Consider the following 21,813-nt stretch of genomic DNA (forward strand, 5'->3'; position numbering starts at 1 on the left):
GCCCAGATGAAAACTGAGCTGATCCTCCACCACCTCCCTAGGCCCAAGGCAAAGAGGAAAGGTGGGGAGAGGATGTCCAGAGGCCCAAAGCTTTCTTGGACTCACACAAGGCTCAGACAAGTCTGTGCTGGGAGCCGTGCTGGCCAAAGCTCTACAGGGCTCTGGGACCAGGGGTTCTAGGACTGAGCCCTGGGAAGTTCATATGGTTTTCCGGAATCCTCCACTGCTGCCTAGTGACATCAGGAGAACCGGCTGGGCTGGCTGAGCTGCAGCCTCCGTTGGCTAATGGGGACCCCTTCCTCCCTCCCTGACAGGCTGTTTGAAGATCAAATGGAATCCCTAAAAGCAGTCTATTGTAATCTCTTCCCGCTGCATTTCCGCTTCCTCCCCAGGCCATTAAAGCTAATCTGATAGATCAATTAAGGGTAAAATGTGATTGGCTGACCTCTGGATAGCTGCCAGAGTTCAAGGACAACATTTTATTCCCGTGTAAGCATTGTGCCCCTCACCCACCAATATGACCTCCCTCCAAAGCGCGCATGCACACGCCCACCTAGTGGTAGTGAACTGTCCAAGGCCTCATCTTCTCATAGGAGGAGCTGTTCTTGCCTCCAGGAGCATGGCATATTACCTTTACTAGGGAATATTCTCATAAGGGTCAAAGGTCCAAGTTGAGCACATAGGGTTCAGGATCCAGCCCAGGCAGTAAATATATGTGGAACAGAATGGAAAAAAAAAAATCAGGAAAAGTACGCACAGGCTGGGAAGCGGAGTTCAGGCTAGGTCAGGAGAAGTGGCTCCGGCTGTGCAGAGAGTTCCTTCAGACCTTTAAAAAGATGTGTCTGCCGCTCTGAGGCTCAGGGCCAGACACTGTAAATCAATCTGTCAGCCCAGAGCTGGTGAGTGTGGTGTGGAAAGAATGCTTCCTTCCTCTGGGAAGCCACACAGGTGAGGAAGAAGCGAAGTGGATTGTGGGGAAGATGTTAAGCAGGAGAGCAGCATGGGAAATGTCACATTTCTGGACACAAACTTCCAGTGACGTCATGTAGAAAGCAGGGAAAGGAAGAGGGAGGAGCCCTAGGGAGGGTGGCCATGCACCTGTTCAGGGAAGACTTAGCCAAGGCTATGGTTTGACAGTAAAGCTAGGAGGGCAGCAAACTGGATGTGGCCGCAGAGGAGATGAATACTTGATTCGATGACAGTCATTCCATTTATCCCTCTATCTCAGTCAAAGATCTATCCCTGCCTAGGAGGGGATGGGGGTGCAGGAGGCTGGGGTGTTGGGGTATCCAGTGTCAGGACACTATAGTTGCGTCTTACCTTTTCCCCCACCTCGCCCCACTGGCCCCAACTGCAAATATGTGGCACTTCTTTTGGAAGCTCTCCGTGGCTAGTCACTGACTAGGTGTGCATTTGGGTCATAATTACAGTTGAAGACGTTCCCTTAAGCAGTAGGCCTCATTGTTGGAAGATTGAACCTTTGGGAAACGTTATCAGGAAACAGAATCTGAGACAGACACGTGAGCAGACCTCACAGACAGACAGCATCATCAGCTGCCTCCAATACCTGGAGGATTCTGGGGCCAAGAAAGGCATTCTGGAACGGAATGTGCATGCTGGGGGCTGAGGGTGCATGAGTACAGCTTTCATCTGTTTTTGTGTTGCAGAAGCATGTCTGTAAAGAGCCTACTGTGTCTAGGTAAGTGCTTTGCACATGCCTTTACGTATTCTTTAAGTATCAGCTGGGTAAAACAATTATACCAAGAGAATTGTCAACTCTGTGATCAGGCAGTTTTCTCTTGCCCTTGACAAAGCTAGTCATTAAACATTAACTGGAACTCCCCTAGTTTGGGCAAGCATCTCTTCTTTCATCTCGAACTCAACTCATCGAGGCCACGCTTATGTAGCTCCCAACTCCCTCCCCATTAACTCCCTCTCCAGTAGCCTTTCCCCAGCATCCCCTCCCCAGCATCCAGGATCTGTGTCCCTGTTCTCAAAAAAAGAACTCCATCCCAGACAGTTGGCTTCTGGAAGAAGAACATCATAGTGAGGTTACCCCAAATACTATTCTAACCCAGCTCTGTGTGTGTGTGTGTTTCTGTGTGTGTGTCACTCTGTGTGTGTGTCTGTGTATATATCTCTGGAGAACCCTGGCCTATGCACATGGGACTGCTGTGTGCTTGTCTCCAGCACACAGGTTGGTCCCACCTGTGGGAGAGGGAACAAGCAGGGATTGTTTACTACTGGTGTAGTGAAGTGAAATTACCCCAAGCTTCCCCAGATCCCCGAATCTTGCACAATGGGGAGGCATAATTGCACCAAGGAGGACTATAATAGAAAGTTCACCACACCTGACAGTGTAGCCCAGTGTTGATCATCAGTACTGGTAGGGTTACAGGAGCCATCTAGTTCTTTGTAAGGAACAGAGGAGAGCAAGAAGCAGGTGGACCGGCATGTCTTCCAGGTGTCCCTGAATCCATAGGTCTGAAGCTGTGACTAGCAGCAGGGCCGTGACTGTCTAGGCACTGGATAGGGTGGGATCTTTAGAGGACAGACAGACTCAACCACAAGACAAATCACTCACAAGGCAAAGCTCTGTGTCCCAGAACTCATTCGCATATATGGCTCCCAAACCCTTGCTTGGGTTTGGACCAAAACTTGACTGAGTCATGCTGGAGTCGGGCGGTAGCCCTTTAAGAGTTGAGTAGATGTTGGCACGCTCACACCTTTTTGGTGTGAGGCGATGAGTTCTCGCTCTCCCCAGCTGGAGCCAGCCATGACTAGATGGGGCCACCTCATGTTCCTCTAGATCATGCTCACTCTTCTTCCATGAAGCACTCACCCAAAGCCAAACAGATCGTCCGCCAGGTGTCTTAGTTCCTGTTCTATGGCTGTGATGGAACACCAGGACCAAGGCCAACTCTTACTAAAAGAAAGCATTTAACTGGGGGCTTGCTTATAGTTTTAGGTGGCATCTTAGTCAGGGTTACTACGGCTGTGATGGAACACCAGGACCAAAGTGACTTGGGGAGGAAAGGGTTAATTTCACTCACACTCTCGTAGACCTGTGAAAGCAGTTGTGTCAGGAACCTGGAGGCAGGAGCTGAAGGAGAGCCCATGGAGGACTGTGGCTCACTGTCCTGCCCCTCATGACTTGCTCAGAACTTCTTTCTTATAGAACCCTGGACCACCAGCCCAAGGTGGTACCACCCACCCTGGGCTTGGCCTTCCCATATCCATCACTAATTAAGGAAATGCCCTACAGCCTGATTTTATGGGGGCATTTTTTTTCCAGTTAAGGTTCTCATGTCAGCAGACTTTAGCTTGCTATAAAACTGGCCAGCACAGAGTCCATGACCATCAGGGCAGGAAGCAACAGGCACGGTGCTAGAGTAATTAGCTGAGAGCTTTACATCCTGATCTGCAGATAACATGCAGAAAAAAAGAGACACTGGGCCTGGCATGGGCTTTTAAAGCCCACACTCAGTGACACACCTCCTAATCGTTCCCAAACAGTTCCACTGACTAAGAACCAAGCATTTAATTATATGAGCCTATGGAGGCCACTACAAACCACTACAATCATGTTTGCAGAGGTCCTGACCAAACGTTCCTTTTAAAATTACCCTGACGTGGGGAATTTTGTCATAGCAACAGAAGATGACCTAGATCAACAATACTGAGTGCCAGACTCCTCACGGTCACTGTAGGCAAGAGGACTCATCTCCATCCTCACCTCAGTAGCTGCTCTGTTCACGTGCCAGTCTCAACTGTGTTTGATGAAGGAACAAAAATGAGCTCTTGTCTCTGGACCTGGCTTTTCTTGGGCCGGGCCTCAGCTTTCCCATATGAACACCGATCTTTATGGGTTCAGTGGCACCTCTCTGAACTCTGCACTGCTGCCACCTCATTCTTCCAGGTACTTGATTATTTATGTAATTTTTAGACCAGGTCTCATGTATTCCAGGCCAACAATGAACTCCTCCTTAGCCAAAGATGGCCTTGCACTGCTGATGCTCCTTCCCCTAGGACTGCGAGTGTGTCCCACTGTGCTCAATTTATGTGGTTCTGGCTGGTGAGCCCAGGCTTCCTGTCTGCTAGGCTGGCTAATCTATCCAGTGAGCCCTTTCCCCAATCTTTATTTTGGGTACTTCTGATCTGGGTGTCCAGCCTAGGTTGCAGGACGACTCAGCATTTGAGAGGGCCTAACATGTCCATCTGGTAGGCCAGGCTGGGGGACCCCTGGGCCATGACTTAGCACCTATACAAGCCTGTCTGTCACCTGCAGAGGAAGGGCTACTTCTTGGATCCCATCCAACGGTCTAGGAGCACTCTTCATGCCTGCCTGAGGCAGCTGCTGAGAAACAACCATGAGATATACAGCAACAGTACGCGTCACCAGCATCCCTAGGTAGAATGCCAGAGTCATGCCAATATCCCTACGGCTGCTATTCCAGGCAGCGGAGTAGGCAGAGAGTTAGAGAGGCCCAGGCTCCTGGAAGCCAGTCCCTAGTAGATATAAGACAAAACAGAGGAGGGGCTCAGGTGGCCTGTACCCATCCCACAACCTTTAGGGGGATGGGAAAAAGAGGGATGGGGGAACATTTTCCTATGCCTTCTACCTGTTATACATATAACAATCCGCTCCATGTCTTCTTTATAATAACTCAAGAAAGCAGTTACACTTGCCCAGCTGCTCAATTGAAGGTCAGCCAGGGGGCTGGAGAGATGACTCAGTGGTTAAAAGCACCTATTGCTCTTCCAGAGGTCCCGAGTTCAATTCCCAGCAACCACATGGTGGCTCACAACCATCTGTAATGGGATCTGATGCCCTCTTCTGGTGTGTCTGAAGACAACTACAGTGTACTAATATAAATAAAAAATAAATAAAGCTTTAGAAACAGGATCTTTATGAAGAGAGTTAAGTTTGTGGGGATTTAGAAAAAAAAAAAAAAAAAAAAAAAAAGGTCAGCCAGGGATCCTGTCCTCCCTAGGACCACTTTGTGTTTGAGGCACCTTCAACACGTCCACCATTATGGGCTGTAGGTTTGTGCTATCAGAAGAGGTTTTGGGAATGATTCAAGTGGACAAGCTTGTGAGGGTGGAGCCTCCCACGACACAAGCAGTGTTTGTAGAAGAGTGGGCCTAGTTCATCTCCCCTCTGTGCACAAGGCAGGAGAGGGCTCTCCCTAGAACTCAGTACTGCGGGCCCAAGTCTCCAGCATCCAAACCCAGAACCCTGGGAAACTAATGTTTGGTCTTCAAGCTGTCCCACTAATGGGTTCTCTTACCACAGCCTGGGCAGCTGAGACAAGAGGCACGAATCAGATACCCACTTCCTCCCCACACCCGTTTTCATGCGTAAGTGATGACTCTGCCTCTCCTGTCCATGCTGTGGGTGGACTGGGCCCTGCTGTTCCCAGCTCACCAGAGTCTCAGACGGGTGTCCATATTTTGTCATTTTAAAATGACTTTGTCCTCTATAAAGTTCACACTCAAGAACCCCACAATCAAGTTACCTGAATGCGTAAATGATACTCACATTTTGAATAAGTTTAGGATTCTGTGTTGGTCTATTTTCATAGTGATTCTAGGTCCTTTGCAGCCTGTGGGTTCCAGAGTGGCCTTCCCTGGTAGAGTATCTTACAGGGATGTCAGGTTTTGTTTAGGAGACTTGGAGGTGGCCTAGGAAGGTCTCTCAAGTATGAGAGGTCCTGAGGTGGGTGAGGGCAGGCAGTCTGGCGTCACTGCCTCTCTCAGGTCAGAGGCTGTTTGGTATCCAGACACCAGGACAACCTTTGCTTGGAACATAGCCACCATAGACTCAAGAGCCTCAAGACTTATAGCGATCCAAGATGGTTCTGAAGGCCTTGCCTCTCTGCCAGTGGTGCCTTCTCTATAGTCTCCCTCTTACCCACCTGCATTTCTCTCAGATGAAAGACTTGCAGTCTCTATCCCTCAATGGGGTTCCAGCTCTACCAAGAAAAATAAATTGCTTTCTAGTCCATTCCATACCAGCAAATTAAAACAAGCTAGCCTTGCTTTGGCCTTCCTCCATCTAGCCCTGTGCCTGACCCTCCCCTCAGGGCTTCTCCAGGGGGAGAGAAACAGGAAGCCCCTAGAACTCTGAGAGGCTGACAGCTCACTCACTAAAGGCCAGAGGGTTGAGACACACGGAGCAGCTCCGTCTGGAGGTTTTCCTGCTGACAGGCTTCACTGTATACAGGGCTAGGGCAGAGGTGAGACCGGAAGATGAGGAAGGGCCCGATGAGCAGGCAGAGCCTGAAAGGGCCTGAGGGAAGGCCCTGCAATGCCTGGGAAGGAGGTGTGGGCTGGACAGCTAAGTGCTTTTGCGTGAGGGATCTCCTGTCCCATCTTCTAAGGGCCCCTGTTAAGCACCATTGCATTTCCTCGTTGGTCAGATAAGAAAACGGAGGTGAGCAATACTTCCGGCCAAGCTGATAAACCGTGTGGGGCCTGTACTCTCAGATCCTGGTAGCCAACCCCACACTAGCAAAATCGTTATGAGAGCAGCTAGGAAACTTGACTTTCTTTGCTTTCTCTCTCTTTAAAATGCGTTTTGAAATGCATTTGTTTACTTCTTTGTTAGCAGAGTTTTATGTAGCCCAGGCTGGCCTCTCACTGCTATGTTGCCAAAGAGGACCTTGATCTTCAGAGCTTCCTGTCTTTACTTCTCAAGTGCTGGGATTAAAGGTCTGCACACTGGTTTATGTGGTGCTGGGGATGGAGCCCAGGGCTTTGTGTCCGCTGAGCTATATCCCTAACTTACTTTAAAAAAAAAAAAAAAGACAGGTCTTAGTCTGTAGCTTCAAACTCTCTCTCCCTCCTTCTGCTCCAGCTTCGTGAGTGATAAAATTACAGGTATGGACCCCTCAGAAGGAGGGGAAACCTCAGGTGGACAGGACCTCTAAGCTCCTCTGACCTCACAAGCCAGAGCCATTCTGAGTAGCAAAGTGACCTCTCTTGAATATACTCTGACAGAAGGACATCTGATAAGGAGCATCCTCTTCCATAGGATAGAGAGGGGCTCCAGGAAGTGTGGGGGGGGTCCCCTGGTGGCAAGGACAACAGCTGTCACCAGACTCTGTCCCTTCTGCTCTCCCTGCAGCTCTGGAGGGCAGAAGGGACAAGACCTGCACTTTAGTGACAGTTGTCTGATCAGCAACTTGAGCAAAACTTAATTGCTTCCCTGAACCTGAGAAATATCAAACGGAATAAATAATCGGGCTTTAAATTATTAATAAAGGCATTTACATCTCGAGTTTTGGAGCATGAAAATTAATTTAATTTCTTATGCTAAACTGGCTAGAGGAAGCACGTGATTTCAGGATTTGGAGATGCCAAGGGCAGAGAAGAAAAGCAAAGTGGGGTGTGTGGTGTCTTGGGCGTTTTGTACTGAAAAAATAAATCTGAAAAATAGTAAGAAGGGATGAGCAGAGAGGAAGGACGGAAGAGAGCTCCTGTGTAGACTCAGGTACCCTCGGCCTTTGTCACCCAGAAAACAGGGCTTAGTTATCCCTGCTGTCTCCAGGGAGCCTTACTGTCAGTGAACTTTAGGACTTTGGCAAGCCTGGGTTTGTATGGAAGGAAAGTTCCTGGCTTTCAAAGATAGATGTGGAGTGGGCTCATCTCATGGGCTTGGAAAGTAGGCCCAAAGCATCAGCTGGCATCAGGGGAGCAGCCTGGAACCCTATCACCAGCTGACTTTCTCCCCTTTGTGGCTTTTCTTCCTCAGTCTCTGGCAGCAGATGCTACAACTATCCCTGTGTCTGCATCCCAAGGAAGCTGCTTCCTGGTTGAGAATTCTTGACTCAGATTGTTTCCTTTGAGCCTCAGTCTGTTCTGTAAAATAGGTATAGTGAGGCTGGCTCATGACTGTGTAGATGTAGCAGGCTGTTTAAGGACTGTTGAGCTGATGGGATGGAGTCTGGGTACCAGGAAAGAGAGGAGGAACAGGAGAAGACCAGGAAAGACGGGAGACTTCCTTCCAGTCCCTGGGACTGATTGGAGCTTTGAGATGGGCAAACTTGAGAATTGGGAGTCCACAGCTTTGAAGACCATAGGCAGAAGCTGGCCTGCAGGGAGCTTGGAAATGGCCTGTCGTCCAAGGCAGAACTAAACCGCGTTCCCTCCTCTGCCCTGAAGAGTCTCTGTTCACACCCTGGGAAGGAGGGTACTGTCACAAGAGCTGTACCACTAGGGATGGACACAGGCCTGGGCTGAGAAGAAGAGAGGAAGGGCCAAGGGTCTTACACAAGATCGCTGTCCAAACTTCAGAAACATGGGGGTTGAGGGAAAGCCTTGCTCCTTGCACCCCTCTGGGGTGGATGATTGCAAATAGATCCGACTACTCTGGTCCAAGGCTAGATGCCTGAATGGCAGCCAGAGAAGGCCAAGGATAGATATGGACATGTGTCAGTTAGCATCTTCTGTGCCTAGTTTCTGTGTCATTATGGATGTCAATCCTTAACTTCACCAGATCTTCAAGGGAGTCAGGAATTTACATTCCAGACTTTAATTCCAAAATGCACTTGGACGCATAGTGACCAAGACTTAATAAAGACATCATCTTCCACCATACATTCCCTGGCATGTATCCACACCTTGCTCACTCAAGACCTAACAACTTGGCGAAGTAGTCCCAATTTTACAGCAGGGTAAATCAAGACCCAAAGGAAAAGGATGAATCCTAGATCGTGCAGCTGCTTAATCATGAGTGGAGGGGAGGTTGGGTCCTATGACTCAGCCTCCTGATGGAGCACAGGGTCAAACTGACTTGAGGCTAGTCCGTTTTTTTTTTCAAAAAAAAAAAAAAAAAAAAACCTACTTGAGCTGAAATCCACATAAAATCCAATGAACTAGACAAATGAATTCCCTTGGCATTTAACACAGTCCCACTGTTATATAATGTCCACCTTGTTTACTGGTTTCAAATTATTTCTTTTTCCAGCTCAGTTGAGGTATAATTGACAAAACTTGTATAATTTAAGTCACAAACACAGATCTATCTGCACAGGGGAGTAAAGGCCACGGTCAGGCTAATTATTTCTTCAGCCATCTCCTATCATAACACATTTGAAATCTGCATAATTAACTATAGTCGGCACGCCAGCCACTCGTTAAGCCTCCAGAACTTACCATGTAACTGAAAATCCCTTGACTACTTCTTCACCTCTCTCACTTCAGGTTCCTGGCACTTACCTGTGCTTCTGTTCTTGAGAGTTTCACTTTAGAGCCCACAGACAGGCAAGACCATGCAGTCCTTTGTCTGTGCTTGGCTTCTTTAGCTTCTTACCAGCTCTCTCTCTCTCTCTCTCTCTCGCTCTCTCTCTCTCTCTCTCTCTCTGTGTATGTGTGTCTGTGTGTCTCTCTGTCTCTCTGTCTCTCTCTCTGTGTCTCTCTGTCTCTGTGTCTGTGTGTCTCTCTGTCTCTGTCTCTGTCTCTGTCTCTCTCTCTCTCTCTCTGTGTGTGTGTGTGTGTGTGTGTGTGTGTGTGTGTGTGTGATCTTTTTCTCTCTTCCCCTGCGGATGACTATCAAGGCTGTGTAAGCTACAGTGTACTTAGGAATCTCGGTTTTGCATGTGAGTTCCGTTTTTAAGTTTTGGAAGAAGCAACATACTATTTTCCATCAGCCAGCCCGCTCTGTAAACAGTGACAGTTGCTGGTGTTTTTCAGATTTGGAGTGTGCCATGCGCAGCCTAGAACTGTGTGCTTTGCCTGCCCGTTGTTATGATCCCTTGCTCTCCCATAGAAGAGAGTGTAGTTCAGAAAGTCCAGTGCATAGCCTTTCATTTTAATGAGCAGAAGACTCAGGACTCCAGGGGCATCCCTCGAGACACAGCTCCCACTGACAAATCAACTTGAGTATCTTTTACACAGACTGGAGACACTCAACTTACAGAGAGCTCTGTGGACACCAAAACAGGCCACAGAGCCCCTGACTCAGGAGTGGCCTCTCAGGCTGAGGGATGCTGATGCTGCTTGGTTGGTGGAGCCCCTGCCTACTGTGCACAAAGCCCTGGTTTAGGTCCTAGGAACCATAAAACAGCATGCTGGTGCTTGGGCAATGAAGATAAGAAGACCAAAAGCTCAAGGTTATCCTTGGCTGCAGAATCGGTTTGGGGCTAGCCTGCACTACATGGAACCCTGTCTCAAAACAGGTTTTTTTTTTTTTTTTTTTTTTGCTTTGTTTGTTTGTTTGTTTTCTGCTTTTGTTTTTGAGACAGGGTTTCTCCATGTAGCAGCTTTGTCCATCTTGGAACTCACTGTGTAGACCAGGCTGGCCTCAAACTCACAGAAATCTGTCTGCCTCTGCCTCCTGAGTACTGGGATTAAAGTGCCCAGCAAGAAGTTCCCAAAGGACACATATTTCTTTTCCTAGGCATCAGGACAGCGATGGGATAGGACCGCCAAGAACACAGTGAGAGGGGCCCAAGCCCAGACAGAGGTAGGCAGGAATTGCTACTGGCAAACACATGTGTCCCTCTAGCAGCAGCAGAGTGGAGCTCAGAGTTTCTGTGGCAGCGTCTAAAAGGAACGGAGGGCTGGCTCAGTTGGTAATGTGCTTAGTTCCTTTCTTGTTTCTGTAGGAAAATACCCTAGGATTTAAAACACCCATGCAATGCAAGGGAAGAGGGGCTTATTCTGGTTTACAGTTGCAGGGGCACATGGTCTATTGTGCCAGGAAAGGCATGGCATAGGAGATTGCTGTCACACTGCACCTGAATTCAAGAAACAGAGAACGAACAGGAAGTGGGGCAAGGTTATAAAGGTCCACCCCAGTGACCCACTTCTTCCAGCAAGGCTCTACCTCCTAAGGGTTCCATGACCATAGATAGCATCACCTTCTCAGGACCGAGAGCTCAAACACACAAATGTATGGGGGAACATTTCATATTCAAACTACAGCACCCTGTAAACATAAGTTGGATCCCCAACTCCCAGGTAAAAGTGTGATACAATATTGCTCACCTCTGGTCTAAGGACTCTCATGAGGTCAGGAGTGGAGACAGGTGGGTCTCTGAAGCTCCCTGTTCAAAGTGACTGAGGGAGATACCTGGTATTAACCTCTGAACTCTACACACTTGTATGCATGCACATAAACATATACATACATACACACAGTGAATAAATAATAGCATAAATATATAAGGGAATTGAGATACTTTATCTCTTATTCTCAGCTACTGGCCTCCCTAATTGCCTTTGACAAAAATCATAACACTATCTTTTTTAAAAGTGTCTTAAGGGCTGGAGAGACTGCTCAGCTGTTAAGAGCACTTGCTGCATATGCAAAGGATCCAGGTTCCATTCCCAGCACCCATGTGGCAGCTTACAACCATCTTTACTCCAGTTCTATGGGATGCAGCACCCTCTTCTGGTCTCCATGGGAACTGCACACATGTGGTGTACAGACAAACGTGCAAACTAGACACTATGCACATAAAGTAAAAAGAAACCAATTTTTAAAAGATGTGTTGTAAATAAAATTTTCATTAGTGTTTATTAAGCACTGCGTGTAGCCTCAGGCAGAATTTATGATACTACGGAGGTGGTTGGTTTAGCATCAATCTTTAGGTTTTTATGGCAATCCATGGCCCCTCTTTGTAATTATAGTATGAAGTAAACATTTATGTCTATTTTATAGGCTGTGGAGAGCAGTCTGGTATATCACACCACTGTGGATATTTATGGCTGCTGCTCCCTTTGTGACACAAGGTCACTGTCTTGATTCAGGTGTCACCGAGACAAGCTGTCTGGCACACCGTTTGTATTTGCTGTGGAGCCATTTTGAACTGATGCCTTCCATCTCTGAGACCCTTTCTAAGATCATCATTAGCAGTGAGGTGCTGCCGAATGCCAGGTGTAGCCTAATCCACGTTGAAGCCCGGATGGGAAATCACATTTTCTCAGAAACGGTTTTAACGTGTCAGAATGTCCAGAGGCCGAGGGAACAGCTGATAGTAAAATAATGGCTGTGCAGTGGGGGTGAGTGTGATCCCCAGAACATTCAAGTCACCAAAGCTAGGTATGGCAGTGAACACTTGTAATCCAGGCACTGGAGAGCTAGCGACAGGACTGTCCCTGGGGGTTGCTGGCCGGTCAGTCTAGCCTAATTGGTCACCTGGAGATCCTGCATCAAAAACAAAAGCAAAACAAACACCAAGGTGTTTAGCATGTGGAGAAAAGCACGTACTCTAGGCTGTATGTACATGCCCACACACAAGTGTGCACACGTGTGCACACACATAAAGCATGCAAAGGCAGAACACATGTTTGTGCTTACACACACACACACACACACACACACACACACACTTCACAAAACAGATAGACTGGGGTACCTCTCAGCTTCTGTGCCATCTTCTGCATACCCTAAACCTGCACATGTCCTTTGGTCAGAGGACAAGAGACAATAAAAACCAGGACCCACTTACTAATTTCCAAAGTCCTCAGCCTAGGTTTTGGTGCCATGAACCCAGCCCTCAACCATTTTACCTGTTTTGTTTTCTCTCAGCCCATGAGCTTCTGAACCCAGTTCTCCTCAGTGTGAGGCTGTGGGCTGTGGATAACTAGTCCCTACCTATGGTGGTAAGCAAGCCACCTCAGCTGTAAATTAGGGGGACAAATGCCTCCTCCAGAGAATTATGACATTGCACGAGAGCCGTTTGTCAACTGCAAAGCCCCTCCAGGCTTTATCACTGAGCTCAGCCACGCGGTCAGCAGCCAGACCGCTAAGTGTATCCGTTTCTCTCCGACTACTCACTGTCAGCCTGCAAGCCCAGCAGTCAGGGCACTGAAACAGGAGCATTGCTGCATGGTGCCACATCTGCCTGGGCTACACAGAGACAGTTCCAGACCAGTCTGGAACACAGTGTAAGACCCTGTCTCAAAACAAAACAAAAGAAAAGAAAACAAAGTAAAACAACAAAATCCAGTCTGGCCGTGAAAGGCGTCTCACATTTCAGAAGTGGAGCTGCAGAGCACACAGAAGGTCACCCTGTCCACAGAGGCTGCCCTGCTCCTAGACAATGATGGAGCACTGCACTTCCTCCTGGAGAGGAGCCACCCGGCTGCTACCTGGGGTCAGGAGCCTGGTGGCTCTGGGGTGGGTTCACAATGGGAAGGGAGCCGAGAGCTTATTAAAAGCCTTTCCCCCACCTCAGCCTTTCCCAAACGGACACCTGGTCTCTTGAACTGACCTGACATGTGGGTCTGTTTCCCTGGCCAGATCCCAAAGGGAAAAACAAAGACTATATGCTGAACCCCTTGTTTTCTCCCTGGCCCACCACAGATTAAGTAAAAAGACACCAAGCACTGCTTTCCATTTTGCTGTATAAAAGTTCCCGGGGCAGTTACTATACAGAACCCCACAACCACAGGGGGGAAAGGGGCGGGGCAATCAGAACAACCCAGATTACACAATTGTTCACTTGTCTTTTGTATCATCCTGGCTCTCTGTCCCTCCAGGCAAATGTATGCATCTTGCACCCACCCCGATACCCAGCTCCAGTCCTGTCAGAGGCCCTGGCACTGAGTCTGGAACCTGCCTGCTGCAAAGCTGAGAGGCACATGAGGCCAGCCAGTGACTTCCTCCTCCCTACCTTCCCCCAGCTTTCTTCTCCTCTCAGAAAGGAGCACCCCTGCAAGCCCCACAGCCCCCACAGACCTTCTGTAGATCCACCCCCAGCAAGAGGGACTTGCTATGCATCCCTTCACTATCTAAACTCAAGGAGAAGGAAGAGGAGGAGGAGGAGGAGAAAAAGAAGAGGAGGAAGTGAGGGAGAAAGGAGAGGAAGAGGAGGAAGAAGAGGAGGAGGAGGAGGAAGAAAAGGAGGTGGGGGAGAAGGTAACATGGCAAAACTTGTCTAGTGGGGAGGTGAAAGGAGGGGCCCTCCTGGGCACAGAACAGAAGTCCCCGACACACTGTGGCTGCCTTGCGGTTCCAGCCCGAGGCTCCTGCAAGCACACTGTGGTTAAGCATGATAACCGGCAAGACGATTCGGAGAATTTCAGAAGATTTTGTAATAAAAGGTGACAGACAGCACAAAGCCTCTGATAACAAGATGCTGGGGCTGGGAGCCAAGAAGCTGGGCAGCAGGGACAAGGAGGGCTCACCAGGGCAGGCTGGGGGGAGGATGAAAACCCACTCCAGGAACCAAAATGGAGGCTCCCTCCTTGGCTTTGGAGCGGGGACAATGAACACACTTGGAAGGACTCACTTGCTCCTGTCTGGGGTGAGGCTGTGAGGAGAAGAGAGATGAGTCAGGCCCATCCCTTTCTGGGCAAGCCAAGTCTGCTCAGGAAGTTCACATGTGCCAAGGCTCAGGCCACTGCCCACTAGGGTCAGCTCTCACAGGTGTCTCCCAGCAGCCGTCCCCTCGTTATCAATATCGCATGACCCTGGTCAAGAAGACCAGGTAAAGAGGGAAGCACCAGGTGGGTGGCTGAGAGGGATAGCCTGGCAGGGCCTAGGATGTGTGGTCCACATGGACACTCAGTGGCTGTGGGGGGCATCTTCATCCCACAGTACACAGTGGGAGGCTGCCTCTCTTGGGTATCACCTTGTCTCTCTGTAGCATCCTTCCTTCTTCACGCTCACTGGTGGGATCTTCCCTCCAGATGTTCTAGGTCTGCCACACCCCCAGCTGTGGTGGCTCAGTGCCTTTGCACATACAGATCCCCTGCTCAGAACGACCACCCCTTTACTTTCTGCCTTGCTGTCCCTTGGAGACCCTGCTCAAACCATGCCTGTGTGTCCCTCTCCTCTGTGCAGATTCCAGAGCTCTCATGGCAGGACTCACCTCCAGCTTCTCCACCAGGCAGGCTGACCATGTAGCCATCTGCTTTGCCTGCATCGCCACTGAAGCCAGGTGTTCTGCCTTCTGCCTTGCATTCAGGTTCTGAGGAGAGGAGCTACATCTTAATTTACCTCTTGTTTCCAAAGTCTTGCTCACAAGCAGGCGTTCTGTGCAGGTGGATGGATGAAGTTGATATTTTTACTATGTAGCAAGCTCAAGAGGTTTCTGTGTTGAAGGTTTTGTCCCTGACTAGTGGCTCTCCTTTAGGAGGAGTGGAAGGAAGCTTTATGGGGTAGGACCTAATGGGAGTAAACAGATCTCTAGGGGCATGCCTCTGAAGGGTGAGAGCAAAAACACATCTTGTATCCTGTAAGTTATATCGTGTGTGTGTGTGTGTGTGTGTGTGTGTGTGTATGTGTGTGTGTATATGTGTATACGTATGTACATACATCATTGGTATATGCATATCTGGATGAAAGGATGGATGGATGGAAGGATGGATGGATGGATGGATGGATGGATGGATGGATGGGATGAAGGCAGGATTTGGTCAGATGAGGGTTTCAGGACACCTCCAGGTAGAGTAAGCACCTCACAGACCCACTGTACAATTCAAGCCCAGCAAAGGAAGGGCTACAGATATGGCATGTCTCTTGGGCATGTACCTCCACTCAGGCTATAGACCTGAGATCTCATTGTCTAAAAGAAAATCTTTTGCTTTGCCTTTTGCATGTGAGCCTCTGGCTAGGTTTCTCCTCACCCAACCGTAGACTTTCAGACCTTGGGTCCTGAGCAACTATTTGATCTTGTTTAGAACCTCAGATCTAGAAAGTACCATGGGAACCCAATCTTCTCCTTAGAAACACACCAAAAGATGACAGCTCCTCCCTTGGTGTGCCTTCCCGCCTCCAGCCTGCCCTATTCAGAAACAGAAGACAGAGGGCTTGATCCCAAATCAGATCATTGCTTCTCTCTTAGGGAATTCCCCCAGGCTTCCCCCACTTGAAACCCTCTTACCACCTGCAGTTACATCAATGCCCACTCCCCCAAGAAGGCACTCCCCGGGGAAGAGGCACAAATGCTCACCAATCAAAACCGACACCAGCCACAAGCCAGAGTAGATGCAGGACCCAGGGTCCTGCAAGGGAAGTGACCAGGGTCTGACAGGAACTAGTCTGAACCAGGCCCATCTGTTTTGGCTCTGTCTGACTCTGAGCCACCGAGGAAGTGAGTGATTCAACCCTGGTGCACTAGATCCCCCACGGGACCTCTGGAAACCATGTCTTTTCTAGGCTAGCTCTATTGCTGAGCAGATAGAAACCCCACCATATAGTACAGTCAGGGCCCCACACAGACCCACATTCAAACTCACAAACAAGCAGACCATGACTTCCTGGCCTCTCAGCCAGGGTCTCAGGAGACTTTAGTACCTGTTTTTCTTTGACGCACAATGGTTTCTAGAGAATTCAGTTTTTTTTTTTTTCTGCACTCCCTCAGAGAGCCATTATGCTCCTAGATGGTGGGTCCTTTCTTGTGGACTGTCCTGTTTCCTCCATTTTCTCCACACTCCCTCCTTGGGGCATCTGCTGTACCTCAGGAGGAAATGTCTATCTCTCACACCCACTGTGTGAATGGATATGGGGACTTCACCATAGAGAAGATGTGCTCTGGGGTCAGATACCAGAAGTTCTAAACTCCAGCCCCACCAAGAGTCAGCTCACTGTGCCTGGGGCATCTGGGCTAAGCTGGGTGATGCTCCAACTCCTTTCAGTGTTGTGGACCCAAAGGTAGTCACCACCTCCCAGGACCACTCAGAGGAGTGAAGGAAAAGGGGCTTGTGCATAGCACTTAGCACTGGTGCACAGAAAACTGCTGGCTTTCTCCATACAAATACAAGCTATTGTCACAAAGGTCCCCAGGCCCTGGAATAGGAATAGACAGGGGTTGATCTCTCTCCCCACCCCCTGCTCTCTCTCACACATTCAGGAACTACTGCATCAACCACTCCTTTGGGTCGTGTCTACATCATCTGTGGGACACTTGACACTATGGTGTCACCCACATCTGCTCCCGGACAGGTCAGGTAAACTGCTGGTGAGGTTTCAGAACAGAATACACCCCTGCAGCCCACCAGCAGGCCCAGGTGTGCTGGACAGATGAGAGAAGAGAGTCTGTTGTACACAACCTCTCTCTGGCCAAGGTCCCTGCTGGGAAAACAAAGGCTTGAAGCAAGGGCAGCCAGGAGAAACCTGGAGAGGACTGGATGAGGAAACAGAGGCCGCAGAGAGGGGAAGCCCTGGGATTTGAATATGAAACCACAGGCTCTGGTATTGCATGTTGGTCCTGTGTGGTGATGCTATTTGAGAGGCTATGGGAACTGTAGGAGGGCATACATCACTGAAGGTGGGTCTCGTGGTATCTTGTCCAGGTCACCCACTACACTATTTCTCTTTCTCTCTCTCTCTCTCTCTCTCTCTCTCTCTCTCTCTCTCTCTCTCTCTCTCTCTGCTTCCTGTCTGTCCATTATATGAGACTCCTCTGCCACACACTCTTGCCATAATGCTATTCAGCCTTGCTATGGTCCAGAATTAGTAGAGACAAGTTCTGTGATCTGAAACCACCAAAACCAGAAGCCAAAATCAGTCCTCCTTAAGTCATTCATGTTGGGTCTTTTGTCTCTTGTTTGTTTTTTTTTTTTGTTTTTGTTTTTGTTTTTGTTTTTCGAGACAGGGTTTCTCTGTATAGCTCTGGCTGTCCTGGAACTCACTCTGTAGACCAGGCTGGCCTCGAACTCAGAAATCCGCCTGCCTCTGCCTCCCAAGTGCTGGGATTAAAGGCGTGCGCCACCACCACCCGGCGGGTCTTTTGTCTCTTAAAGAAAAAAAAAATAGTTATATAACCAGAGAGTTGATGGCTACACACGCGGTGAACATACTACTACATGCCCTTGAGCTGTATGCACTTTAAGTTGGCTCACTAAGTAACCCATGTTGTCACCACATGCACAACAAAGAGTTCAGAAGCAAAAAAGTTAACGGTTAGGTCAAAAGGGGATGTGCCCTCCATAGTTGTCAAAACCATGCACAGGTACATGCAAGGAGGTCCTCTGGTCAGGAGACAAAGCTATGATGAGTGGGATCAGAGGCTGTACATGGGTCACAGCAACAGCTGTGACTTCAGGTCTAACTTGTGCATTCCCGTGGAAGAGCAAGGCTCAGACTGAGGCTGGCACAGGAAAGAGGGACTTACTCGTGATCCCAGGTATAGAACACACAACCCCACCCATAGCGGCCTTCTCCTGGAAGGTTGTACTGGCTTACCTATGCCCTGGCAGGCCATTTTCATATGCTGCCATGCTGGCTTGATTCTACTCCATCAGCATTTGTGTCTGTGGTGCTGGGGAGTGACCCAAGCCATGGCCTTGTTCACTGGAGACAATCCCTCTCACACTGAGCTACACCCCAGCAAACATCCGTTTTGTATGGAACCATCTAAAGATGACAGCTTTAGGTCACACACATCATCTTCAGTTCCTGCACGTGCATTCGCCAGAACAATGCTCTCCAGCTCACACCTGACCAAAGTACCCATGATTCCATCGGCCTCCTGCCCAGGCTCTGATGCACATTTCATAGGTTTGGGTGGTTTGATAGTTTCTTGGTTTTACTTGGGTCCTCTAGTTTCCTTCTTTGCTTGTAAATGTGGGGTTTTCCTGGAACTGTCCCTGCTGGGAGTTTGCTCCTTGGAATGGTCTACCCACCTCCCAAGGCTGTGTCTTGTAGATTGGCCCACACCTTTGCACTTGCTTGCTCACTTCATCTGTCAGTCAGCCCCAACTCTGTCCCTGAGAGTCACATGACCGGAAAGGTAGCCCTGAAAACATTACAACAGGAGTTGGGGTCTTTTCCTTTAAATATGGAATTACTTATGTGAATGTATTTGTTTTAAATTGGTTCATAATAATTATAAAAATTCATAAGATCAGGAGTAATATTTCAATATGTGTATATATTAGGGTTTTTTATTAATTCTTTTTTTAAAATGTCTTATTTGAATCTCATTTTGGAAAACTTTGAATGTAAAACACCTCCTTCCCCACAGGCCCATGTGTTTGAGCATGTGGTCCCCAATTGGTGGCACTATTTGGGGATGTTGGGTAGCTTTTAAGAGCTAGGATTTGGCTGGGCAACCTGGGTCCCTTGGGGTGGACTGGGCACAGCCAGGGACTGGATCTGACCTAGTTCTCTCTGTTTCCTGACCCAGCCACCCTGTGAGCAGCCCCATCATACACTCCTCCTCCCTCCTCACTGCCTTCCACTGGGGGTGAACAGAAGCCTAGGAATTGTGAATCAGCACACGTTCTACTACTGCACGGTGCAGAGGTAGCGTGTCTGATTCCTGATGTGAAGTCATACTTCCCGAAAGTTGCCTGGAGTTTGTGACAGTAGAGAAAGCTGTTCCTATGTGTTTACCACTGGCTAGCCATCTTTAGAAACATGAGTAAAGCTGACAGCTTCTTTGCCATTTTAAAGTGGTGTGTGTGTGTGTGTGTGTGTGTGTGTGTGTGTGCATCCAATTATTTGCAGTGCCCATGGATGTCAGAGGAGGACGTGGGATCCCTAGAGCTGGAGTGTCAGGAAGCTGTAAGCTACAGAACTCAGGTGCCTTGGAAGAACAGCAAGCACTCAGCCACCGAGACATCTCTTCTGTCCTTTATTTTCGATTTAGTTTGTCCTTAGACTATTTTCGGCCATGGATATATAGGCAGGGTACCCCCTCCCCCCGAAGATTATTTAAATACGGTTTATTTTTTTCCTTCTTGCTTTGTGACCAGGCTCACTAGTAATTTATAATTTCGTCTATGCATTCCTGTTAGTGCATAACTTGGCATTTTCCTCTTTCCTAATTTTCATTTGATTTGATTAATTTTTTTGAACATGTAAATCATGTACAAATTATGTACGAATGATTCAGAACACAAAACTGTATTAAAAATCCTGCCTAAAGAAGTTTTATTCCCATGGTGGTGTTTCCTATCCTCGCCCCCACCACCGCTGTGTACTGGTTCATTCTCTCTGTATTCCTTTAGACACGTGTGACTTACAGGCATGAATATGCATATATGTGTGTAAACATAAGCCAGTTCCCACCTCTTTCTCATAGAAGTTATGTTAAGGATGTGGTTGGGGCCTGAAGTCTCAGAAGGGAAAACAGGGTTTGGTTTTGATGTTTTAAAAATATTTTTAAAGTGTTTTGTAAATTATGTGTATCTGTGTGTCTGTGTGAGCTTGGGCACACCAGGGCAAGTGCACACAGAGGTCAGAAACAGAAGACCCTGGAGCTGGAGTACATGTGTTCTTAACCGCCAAGCCATTTCTCTGGATCCTGTTTTTACTTTTTTTGAGACAGGGTAACCTAGGCTAGCCCAAGCTAGCCTCACACTCTGACTACAGTTTAGGATGACTTTGTCTTGGTCTTCCTTCTTCTACCCCTGGGGTGCTGGGATTATAGCCACATGCCACCACATCCAACTTGAGGAGCAGTTTTCATTTTTAAATGTAAAGATTTAAAAATGAGTGTCTGGCCATGCGTGCATTTGTGTGGATGAAGGTCGCCTGCCACACGGAACAAACGTGGAGGTCAGAGGGCGGCGTCATGTCAAAGGACCTTCTGAGCTGCCAGTCCTCACACTTCTCTGCTCATACAAAATGTTACATTCTAAATTTAAAAAAAAAAAAAAGGCACAAAATATAGGAAACAAAGTAGCGGAACCCTTTAACCCAGAAGTCCCAGAAGCTACAAAGTAAAACCAGAGGTGACTTCATGGGAGTGGGAGAGAACTCTATGACAAATGACAAGAATCAGTAAAATCCATGTGCCTGACGTGTGACCATGGTTGCTGTATTTAAAGAACTCCAGGCACAATCAGTGGAAAATCGATTAGGGCTGGGAGAGGGTGAGCCGCGGAAAGCGCTTGCTGGGCCACCGTGAGGATCTGAGTTCGGAGCCCAGAACCAGAGTAAAAGCAGACACGGCATCGTGCATGCCTGACTGCAGCATGCTTGCAGTGAGACAAGAGGCAGAAACAGGGAATTCTCTAGAGTTTACAGGTCAGTTACCTGGCTCAAACAAGGTGGAAGGCAAGGACGACACCTGAGCTTGCTTTCTGACTTCTATATGTAACACAACGCCACAGGTGCACAAATATGCACGTGCGCACACACACTCACACACACACACACCAGTTGTCTCATACACATATCATACAGACATATACGTATCACGCACACATAATAATACACATGCATACACACATGATACACACATAACAATGTTTTTAAAAACCCTCAACTGTTTGTAAATTCCTCAAAACAACGTAAACATATGCTCTCAGGAGCCCCAGTTCCTCCGCTTCCAGATGTTTATCTAAGAGAAGTCAGAAGACACATCCACACAGAGACACGCTCAGGACTCACAACAGCCATGTTTCCAAGAGCACCAAAGGAGAGAACCAGTCTGCCCACCAGTAAGGGATCCAACAGAGGCACAAACCATGGACAACTAGTGGGTGGTTCAACTGTCGGGCAGCTCCAGGGCTACGCCCTTATAACCACCTTTGCAGGCGCTGAAGCTGCTCATCCAGCTGGTACAGCATTGGCCCAGAACCTAGGCATGTCCCTGACACACCTCTAGATGATTAGAACATATCATACAGTGTCAACACAGGCCAGTGGTTGTCACATCATGTCACTTAGGAAACAATAACAACCCATGTCTGCAAGTGTTTCATATAGTTTTTGAATAATTTCAATCTGCAAGGCCAACGATAAACTCACATGAGAGACTACTGTCCAATGGACCCAGGAAACCAGCTGCAGCATGGGAGCAAGGCAGGGTCTCAGAATGACACACTGGACAAAAGACGGTGACATAAAAGAACGGATCTGTGTGATCCCATTAAAGGAAGACCAGGAAGAAATGTCTAATCTCT

At 48.4% G+C, this 21,813-nt stretch overlaps 1 long non-coding RNA gene across 1 annotated transcript; it reads right to left on the minus strand.

The window, feature by feature from the left end:
* Positions 1-11,494: 11,494 nt before the first annotated feature.
* On the minus strand, positions 11,495-15,112 carry LOC143439287 (uncharacterized). The gene is made up of 2 exons (XR_013107590.1): positions 14,826-15,112; positions 11,495-12,154 (listed from the first exon to the last, which is right to left on the minus strand). It is a non-coding gene; the product is annotated as an uncharacterized LOC143439287 (long non-coding RNA).
* Positions 15,113-21,813: the final 6,701 nt, after the last annotated feature.

The sequence above is a fragment of the Arvicanthis niloticus genome, chromosome 26 (genome assembly GCF_011762505.2).
Source record: "Arvicanthis niloticus isolate mArvNil1 chromosome 26, mArvNil1.pat.X, whole genome shotgun sequence".
Classification (NCBI taxonomy): domain Eukaryota; kingdom Metazoa; phylum Chordata; class Mammalia; order Rodentia; family Muridae; genus Arvicanthis; species Arvicanthis niloticus.